Here is a 10,574-nt window from a genome sequence, read left to right as displayed (position 1 = left end):
GATGCGGCCGTCGAGGACGAAAGTCGATGAAGTCGTCGCCGGCGATTGGGATCGCGGACCAGTAGCACCTGAGAAGGGACAACATTCACCGGTACAGAACGCAGCAATCTGCTCTGCTACACCCGACGCTGAGACACTTCGTCCCAGCGTCTGAGTGGAACGACTCGCGATGAATCTAAGTATTGACAGCTCTTCACTCTACGTTCGGAAGTAGCAAAATCTGAAGACTGTTTCCTTTTCTTTTAATTAACGACCCAGCCGGATAACTGGCAAAAATACAATCATACAACAACGATAAGCGAAGGGCACAAAATCTGCGGTTCTCGTGGCCGACTACTCACAAATTGGACACGGCCAACGACACTATCCATACAGTACCCCAGAGGTAAATATTGGGGTACGAAAGGCGAAGCGACACCCGCGTTCTCACGTGAGATGCAAGGACAGAAGCTATATAGTTAAGAGTGCGACGGTTTCGTAGCAGCGACAGCGTGACTAATAAGAGCCGACAGTGAGCGAACCCAACGGGTACCAACAGGCGGACACTACAACTGGCAAAAAGAACAAGCAACTCTGGATCATACTATAAGCAGAAAAAGACGGAAGTGCAAGTTCAAGCTTTTTACGGAGAATTTTAGGGAGAATTTCAGGTAATTAACTGAAGACCTTCAATTTAACTTCAACGGGCGTACATCATTAAGCAGGACCAACACCATTCATCAATTCCATGGAGAGAAACAGCACTGTCGTATGACGCAAACAGGAATTAAATTCCGAGCGCTCAATAGAATGACATTGCATAGAAACACCTATCTCAGGTACACACCTTGATCAGATGACTACGCGACTAACTATTCGGTCAACACAGGATCGATGACAGTTCGCTACTGTAATATCTACTTAGCACAGCGCTGGAGCGGGTTCAAGTTAGATGCGCATACGAAGTCACCAAGCAACGAAGTGAGTAACGTTTCAGTATCAGGTTCTGTATGCCGCGTTCAAAGCAAAGGTGAACGTCTCATTCCTCACCCAACGTGCATAGCAGTCGAACGTGATTTTCTCCGCACCAGTTCAAAACAGCTTAGATGTGACGGTTATGAGCGTCACGAGTACAGGCCGTGGAGGAGCAGATGATTACCCGGGAGTATCCAGCAGTTAGTGAAGTCACTACAGCAGAAAACGACAAAACGCTGAAGACGCTGACACAACCGGCTGATGGGGGAGGGCAGTTAGCGAGAGCGACATGAACACGGGGCCGGATTCCAGGTACAGTCATAGGACGGGTATAGGTACATGTATAGGTACAGGTCATGTATAGGTACAGTCACCGGACGGAGCGGCAGTCGCACTGGAGGGAGCAAAAGCCACCCCTGCACAGGACGGAGGCCCAGTGTCGTCCCAGAGCACCGACAGCATCCATCTCTACACAGGACTACATCAGCAATATCGCCTGGCGGTATTATGCATGCTGAAGGTAGGTAAAAACCGAACGATGTTGCCGCTTCTTGACATACGATCCCACAACTTCTCGAAATTATTGAAGAAAAAAACTCAACTTACCACACAGGGCACATGCACAAGAATGAAATGGTATCAAAGTTTGAAAAGCACCTGATCTATGTGAACAACATTCGTTCGCATATCATCGATAGCGCAAATTTATATCCGTAAAGCACAAGCGGTTTCCGTGCAGAAGGGATGTCCAAGAGCGATCAATAACGGCGAGCCAAACCCCATACATCTGGCGAACTGGACAATTTAAACGGTTTCCATGATTTTTTAGTCTGACTCTGATGCGATTTCAAAATTAAATTAATCATATGGTGGAAACGGAAATGGCTACGTAACCGTCGGGCTCAATAGTACCTACAGAAGCAATGTAGGTACGAAAAAAAGAAGAGCTCGGCGCCAAGGAAGTATTAGAAACGTACGTGCCTACATATATGGAATGCAAAATGCGAAGATCGGTGCTAGGCAGCCTCCACCAAATGGCTTGGAGTACCAACGTGCCTATGATAGCATCTATACTTCACGAAGTGGTTAGCATCTGACCCAGTGACGGCGATATCGAGGATGGAAAACAATCTGACTACTCGGCCCAATTAATTTTGCAGCTGCAGAGAGAGAAGAGCGAATATCCTCTTGTTAGGGTTCGTCAGACTTTGCTTATTCATTCCGGCGCCGTCAAGCTGGTCGGGCGGAGGGTCCATGGAACAACGCAACAGCAGGAACCTGTTCAGCGGGTACTCGAAATATAAATTAACCAGAAATGCGGGACAATGCAATAAGAATATATCAATATCGCAGGAACAGGGAGGACGCCAGATGAACAGATCCCGTAAATACTAAACGTGCAGCAAGTGCAACTGCAGACCTATACTATTCACTCTTATCGGCACGAGTGAAAATGTGCCGTTACTTCCCAATCTATGCGCCGCCAGTGGCGGTCGCAGGGGGGGGCCATCAGGGCCATGGCCCCCCCCAAAGGCAAATCAGGGGGGCCATCATATCATTTGGCCCCCCCCAAACAACCGATGGGCCCCCATGGGCGTATTGGGGCCCTGGCCCGTATTCGATTGTCACGAGGCTCGAGAAACCCACGGGGTCCTACTAACAGCTCCCATACCGGTCTTTGAGGGTCCTACACTCACCTCTGAGGGCCCTTCAGTGGCGGTCAAGCGCCCACATTGACCGCTGAGGACCCACGTTGACCTCTGAGGGCCCTCCACTGGCCTTTAAGGGCCCCTAAACCGGTCTCAGGGGCCCAACCGGCGGCTGAGGGCCTCACACAGGCTCTGGTGGCCTCATTTCTGTCTCAAGACTAGCCTTTAATTGCCTCTGAGGGCCCCGCACTGGATTCTGAAGACCCGATGTCGGCCACTAAGAGCCCGGATCGACCTCTGAGGGCCCCTCTTGGTCTTTGAGGGCCCTCCGCTGGTCTCTGGGGTCCAACGCCGGCCTATGCCGGTCTTTTAGGGCCCCACACTGACCTCTTAGGGCCCCATGCTAGCCTATAAGGGCCCACATTAGCCTCTGAGGCCCCCCGCACTGGATTCTGAAGACCCAATGCCAGCCTCCAAGGGCCCGCATCGGCCTCTGAGGGCCCATCTTGGCCTTTGAGGGCCCTCCGCTGGCCTCTGGGGTCCAACGCCGGCCCATGCCGGTCTTTTAGGGCCCCACACTGACCTCTGAGGGCCCCATGCTGGCCTGTAAGAACATAGGTACATTAGCCTCTATGGGCCCCGCACTGAATTCTGAAGACCTGATACCGGCCTCTAAGGGCCCGCATCGGCCTCTGAGGGCCCATCTTGGCCTTTGAGGGCCCTCTGCTGACCTCTGGGGTCCAACGCCGGCCCATGCCAGTCTTTCCGGGCCCCATTCTGACCTCTGAGGGCCCCATGCTGGGCTGTAAGGGCGCACATTAGCCTCTGAGGGCCCCACACTGGATTCTGAACACCCGATGCCGGCCTCTTAGGGCCCGCATCACCTTTGAGGGCCCATCTTTGGCCTTTGAGACTGGCCTCTGGGGTCCAACGCCGACCCATGCCGGTCTTTAAGGGCCCCACGGCGGCCACGCTAACCTCTGAGGGCCCCATGCTGGCCTGTAAGGACCCACATTAGCATCTGAGTGCCCAAGTCGGTCTCTGATGGTCTCAAACTGCCTTTTGCAGGTCCTGTACTGGTCTCTGAGGGCCCTAAACTGGCCTCTATATGCCCCCAACTGACCTATGAGGTCTCTACACCGGCCACTGATGGCCGTATTATGTTCTATGGGGCCCAAGACTTACCTTTGGGTGTCACGCATTTGCCTCTGAGGGCCCACATCAGCCTCTGGGGCCCCATCTGGGGCCTTTGAGGCCCTTCGCTGACCCTTGAGTCCAACGCCGGCCTCTGGGGGTCTGACACTGTACTCTAAGGGCCACATTGCAGCCTCTATGCGATAGGTATCGCCGAAGCGTTATCCATGGGCCTATTAGTGTAGGAGCCACGGGTGCAGTGGGTGAAGTTGCACCAACAATAATTCTCCAGTGGGTGCAGACAATGTATTCTCTACCCACAATAATCTGGAATAAAACCCATTTTCTCATCAACACTACTTTCGATGCAGCACGACAAATTCAGGATATTTTGCACACTACTATCCATCTTTCGATGCATTTGCTACTGTCGTGATGGTCTTCAAAACTTACATGTGTGCTCAAGTGAAAAATAAGAATCGGAACACATGTGATTGAACACATACCGATGACCCACTGTCAAAAGTTTTAGCACGATATCTTCAAAATGGCCAAGTTAGCCGGTTTTACTTCTTGCGGTAGTCAATTTACAGTTGCGTGAATTATTGACATTACCAATGCTTCCAAATGAACTTACCTTTTCGACATAGTACACTCTCAAAGCTGGCAATGAGCCTCCGCTCGGGTGCCGCTCCCTACCCCCCCCCCCCCCCGCTTCACCGGTCATGGCTGGATTTCTGCACTCATGCACTACGCCCGTGGGCCCCTTTAAGCTAGCACCGGGCCCCCCGGGTCAGTGCAGGGGCCCCTTTGCCAAGTTGGCCCCCCCCCCCAAACGCCAAGTCTGCGACCGCCCCTGTGCGCCGCCGTCTTCCAAAGTGCCGTAAAAAATCCGGCTCATTAACGAGGAGAACATTCAAAGTCAAAATATTTGGGCCATGTTCGCGCTGTGATAAACCACTAACCACCAAAGGAAGGAAATCATGAGGACGGCGAGTGACATCTGAGCCTTCTCATCTACCTACATAGAGTGCATCTCGTACAATAGGAGACGCCTGAAATAAAGACAATCAGCCTGGACGATGTAAAAGACCAATTTTAAAGAAGTTCACAAGGCGGCTTCATAGAAGCTCGTCGCGGGGTCATGAAAAGAAAAGGAGAAAAAAGTGCGAGTCAAATAAAAAAAAGATCTGAGGTGGGAGACAATGCAGTCTTCAAAACAGGGAAAGCAAATGCAATCGGAGGGCAGCCGGGTAGATTGGACAGGGGATCGTAACGCCGAAACAGCTGAATGACTGAAAGTTACGACAATGCAAGATGCGGATGCGACGGGATGAAGCTGATAATGCAACACAGAAAATAGGACATCAATGACGACCGGTGATGATTAGACTGAGGAAGGAGGGCTTAGCTTAGATGGCACGATATACCTTTCTAAAAGATACAAAAATGACAACCACACAGAGCAGAACAAAGGAAGACAACAAAAAAGGCAGTCCACCCAGCACCGAAAATATCACGAGCGACAAAAGTATCCGAATAAAAGAAAAAAAACTTAAGGCAGGACAGGACAACGCAAAAACGTTGGCAAGACGGGGGAAGATATACGGTCAGAAAGCGTAAGCAGAAAGAGGAAAGGCAGACTTAGAAGACTGCAAGACGAAGAAGGTATCAGAAGACGGCAGGAGGAAGAGGACGACACAGGATCAGAAGACGACAAGACGAAGAAGACAAGACAAGTTCAGAAGACGGCAGGAGGAAGAGGATGAGACAGGATCAGAAGACGGCAAGACGAAACACTATGAAACATCAAAAGACTGGCGAATAACACGGCGGGAAGATGAGAAAACGGCGGGAGGAAGAGGACGACGCAGGGTCAGAAAACGGCAAGATAAACAGATGAGACAGGAGGAAGAAGACGACGCAAAATCAGAAAACGGCATGATGAGGAAGATAAGATAGGATCAGAATTCAGAAGACCTAAGATGGGCGAGACACCGGCAAGATGTGAAGACGGCAGAAGAACGACGACCCTGGATCAGAAGATGGCAAGACGAAGAAGATAAGATAGGATCAGAAGACAGAAGGTGGAGGAGCACGTCGCATCACAGGAAGAGAACGAAGCAGGATGAGAAGACGGTAGGAGGAAGAGGATGGAACAGGATAAGAAGACTGGTGGACCAACACGCCGGTAAGACGAGAAGCTGGCAGGAGGAAGAAGACGAATCAGGATCAGAAGACAGCATGATGAAAAAATGTCAGAATCAGACGAAGGCAATTCTCATTGGTGGAAAAGCACCCCAGCAAGATGAGATGACGGTGAGAAGAAGAGGATGAATCAGGATCAAAACGGTAAAATAAATACAATGGGAAATTAAACGGCATCAAAAGACTGAAAATGAAAAAGAACACCGGCAAGACGGCAAGAGGTCGAGGACGACGCAGAATCGGAAGACTGCAAGTCAACGAAACTAAGATGGGATCAGAACACCGAAAACTAAGGATATACTAGCAAGATTAAAAGACGGTAGATCAGATGTATCACAGCACATCCATAGCACGGTGGCTTTTCAGTACTGCATGTCATATGAGCACATGGGACAAGCAATGCTCAAAGGATGGCACGCACACATATACTGGCACACTCAAAGGGCACGATTTTAATCAAGGCGCACGCGGCTTTCTGGACATATTAAGGCGTTTCAGGTTGCGACGGTATTATTGGTCACTGGTGGGTACGCGGGCTTTATTTAACATTGTTACCCCACGATAACCCAGTCGTCGTCTGCCAGCCTCTGTTCTGGTGCGTGGTAACGTGAGGTAGGTGGCTCTACGGGTGTCGTGCGTGTGTGTCTCATTGGCAGGCGGACAAATTGTGCGGTGTGTGCTTTCGGAGACCTTTGGACGCAATCGGTTGGACAGCAGAGACAGTACGATACTCGATCAGCTACCTTGCGTTCATAGGGCCTCGGTTATGCGATCGTGGCGCTTGCGGCCAGTCACCACTCGCGCACAAAAACTAATCACTTTTTGTATTTGTTTGATCTGTGCGGCGCTGCCCCATCCGTACAGAAAAAAGGAGGACGGATTAGGATTAGAAGATGGCGAGATGAAGACGATGAGGCAGGATAAGAAGACGGCAGGAGGAAGAGAATAAGACAAGATCAGAAGCCTGGTGGAGCGGCAGTCCAGAAAGATGAAACAGGGCCAGAAGACGGCATGAGGAAGACGACGACATTGAGTCAAAAGACTGGTGGAACAGCAGCCCAGAAAGATGAGACAGCGTCAGAAGACGGCAGGAGGAAGACGGCGAGATTGAATCACAAGACTGGTGGAATACGTCAGGAAGGCGATAAGACGGCAGGAGGAACAGGAAGAGGACGACCCAGCATCAGTAAAGGCAAGATAAATAGATAAGACAGGATCAGAAGACCGAGAATAAAAGAGTACACTAGCAGGATGAGAAGACGGCATGAGGAAGGGAACGGATCAAGATCAAGAGACGGCAAGATAAGAAGACGGCAGGTGGAAGAGGATGAAACAATATCAGAAGACAAGCTGGAAAAAAGATAGAATCAGAAGACCGAAGATGGAGGAGCATGAAGGTCGGTGGTATGAAGATAACAAAGCAGTATAAAAATCGGCATGAAGGAGAGGATGAAAGGGGATCCACCGTCTTGTGGAACAACACGCCGGCAAGACGAGAGCACAACAGAAATCAGGGCGAACCAGGATTATAGAAAGAGGAAGAGTACGAAGCAGGATCGTAAGCAAGACGGCATGATGAACAGGATGAGACAGGATCATAAGACGGCAGGAGGGAGAAGCGTCAGAAGTGCTGGAACAGCACTCCAAAAAGACCAGAAGATAGAAGGAGGAAGAAAACGACGCAGAACCAGAGGACAAGACAAAGAAGATAAGATCAGAAGACCGAAAATTAAGGATACACCGACAAGATGAAAAGACGCCAGAAGGACGAAGACGAATCGGGATTAGAAGGCGACAAGACAAAGACGATGAGGCAGGGTAAGAAGAAGACAGGAGGAAGACGACAGGAGGAACAGAATGAGGACGACTCAGGGTCAGAAGACGGCAAGATGAATATGAAAAAGCACACTAAAAAGATGAGAAGACGGTAGGCGGAAGAGACCAGATCAAGATTAGAAGACGGCAAGCTGAAGAAGATGAGACAATAGATAGGACCAGAAGACCGAAGGTAAAGGAGAGACACGCCGGCAAGATGAGAAAACAGCAGGAGGAAGAGGACGATACAGAACCATAAGACGGGATTCAGAAGAGGATGAAACAGGATCAGAAGAATGGTGGAAAAATACGCCGGCAAAACGAGAAAACGCCAGAAGGAAGAGGACGACGCAGGATTAGAAAACGACAAGTTGAAGATATAGAATATGATCAGAAGACCGAAGATGCCGCACGGCAGATACTGGAAAACGAAGCATGGTCAGAAGTCGACAAGACGAATAACACAAAATCAGAAAACCGAAAATTAAGGCTGCACCGACAAGACGAGAAGACGGCAGGACGAGGACCACACAGGATCAGAAGACGGGAGGAGGAAGACGACGACGCAGAATGGGAACACTACAATATGAAGGAGAAAAAGATAGAAGCAGAAGACTGAAGATGGAGGAGCACACCGAATGGTAGCAAGACAACACTACAGCATCAGAAGACTGCATGAGGCAAAGGATGATTCGTCAGAGGAGCTCTCCAGCAAGATGAGAAGACGACAGGAGGAAGCTAGGACGACGCAAAAAATCAAGAAGCAAGTTTATTATGGGCCCAAGAAATAGACTCCAACGTCTATGCTGTAAGCGAGCTGTAAGATGACTTCATCTATGTTACAGCCCACTTCGTATTTCAATCATTTATTTTTTCGCGTTAGTTTAATTAATTATACGTTGGTCAGTTTCGTCTATCTGCTTGATGTTTGTAGTACGTTGCCTTTGTGATATCAAAACGAAGCGAATTTCATTTATTTGTGACTCTTTCTAAGAAAACCTCCGTGGCTTCGTTGGCCGATGTGACACTTTTACAATGGAGCCAGTCTCCAAAGCTCTACCAGACAGACTTAGTTATAGAGATAGACGACTGAGGCTGAGATAGACACATAACTACAAGATGAGGACAGGATTCGAAGACAGAAGCTAGACGAGGAGCACGCCTTGAAGATGAGAAAGCAGCAAGAAGAAGAGGACGATACAGGATTCGAAGACCAGAATATAAGATAGGATCAGAAGACTGAAGATGAAGGAACACGCCGATCGGTAGTATGAAGACAACAAAGCAGTGTCAGAAGACGACATGAAGAAGAGGAAAGAGGATCAGAAGACCGGTGGAACAACACGCCGCCATGACGAGAAGACGACAGAAGGAAGAGGGCGAATCAGGATTATAGAAGGATGAATAGCACGAGGCAGGATGTAAGCAAGACGGCACAGTGGACAGGATGAGTCAGGATCAGAAGACGGCAGAGGAAGGGAATGAAAAGTCAGAAGATTGGTGGAACTACCTATAGCCGGTGAGACACAGCAGGAGGAAGAAGACGAATCAGGATCAGAATACGGTAAGACAAACAGATAACACAGGATAAGAACACCAAAGATGGAAAGAACACCGGCAAGATGAGAAGACCGCAGGTGGAAGAGCACGACGTAGAATCAAAAGGCAGCAAGACGAAGAACATAAGATCAGAAGACCGGAGATTAGGATCCACCGGCTAGATGAGAAGACGGCAGGAGGAAAAGGACGAGTCAGGAACAGAAGACGCCAATAATAAGAAGATAAGGCAGGTTAAGAAGACGGCAGGAGGAACAGAATGAGACAGTATCAGCAGCCTGGGGGAACAGCAGCCCAGAAAGATGAGACAGGGTCAAGACGGCAGGAGGAAGACGATGAGACTGGATCACAAGACTGGTGGAACAACACGTCAAGAAGGCGATAAGACGGCAAGAGGAACGGAAAGAAGACGACTCAAGATCAGAAGACAGCGAGAAAAATACATAAGACAGGATCAGAAGAACGAAGATGAAAAAGCACACTAGCAAGATGAGAAGACGACAGAGGGAAGATGACGAAGCGGGATCAGAAGACGGCAAGATGAAGAAGATAAAATAGGATCAAGACCGATAATGCCGCATGGCAGCAGATAGCGAACGAAGCAGGATCAGAAGACGGCAAGACAAACAGATAAACCTATTTTATATTCTTCACCTTGCCGTCTTGTAGAGGAGGAAGACGGCAGGAGGAAGACGATGAGACTGGATCACAAGACTGGTGGAACAACACGTCAAGAAGGCGATAAGACGGCAGGAGGAACGGAAAGAAGACGACTCAAGATCAGAAGACGGCGAGAAAAATACATAAGACAGGATCAGAAGAACGAAGATGAAAAAGCACACCGCACACTAGCAAGATGAGCAGAAGGCAAGGGAAGATGACGAAGCGGGATCAGAAGACGGCAAGATGAAGAAAACAAAATGGATCAAGACTGATGAACAAAGCAGGATCAGAAGACGGGAAGACGAAGAAGATAAGATCAGAAACCGGAAATTACGGACATACCAGCAAGATGAAAAGATGGCATGAGGAAGAGAACTACACAGGATCAGAGGACGGGAGGAGGAAGAAAATGAGAAGGGTTCAGAAAACTAGTGTAACAACAGGAGTGCAAGACGAGAAGACGACAGGAGGAGGAGAACGAAGCGGGATCAGAAGAAGCAAGACAAACAACTAAAACAGGGTCAGAACACCGAAGATGGAAAAGAACACCGGCAAGATGAGAAGACAGTAGGAGGAAGAGGACGACGTAGAATC

This window comes from Amphibalanus amphitrite, unplaced genomic scaffold (genome assembly GCF_019059575.1).
Source record: "Amphibalanus amphitrite isolate SeventyFive unplaced genomic scaffold, NRLGWU_Aamphi_draft 000053F_arrow, whole genome shotgun sequence".
NCBI lineage: Eukaryota > Metazoa > Arthropoda > Thecostraca > Balanomorpha > Balanidae > Amphibalanus > Amphibalanus amphitrite.
Note: the sequence above shows the minus strand (reverse complement) of the source record.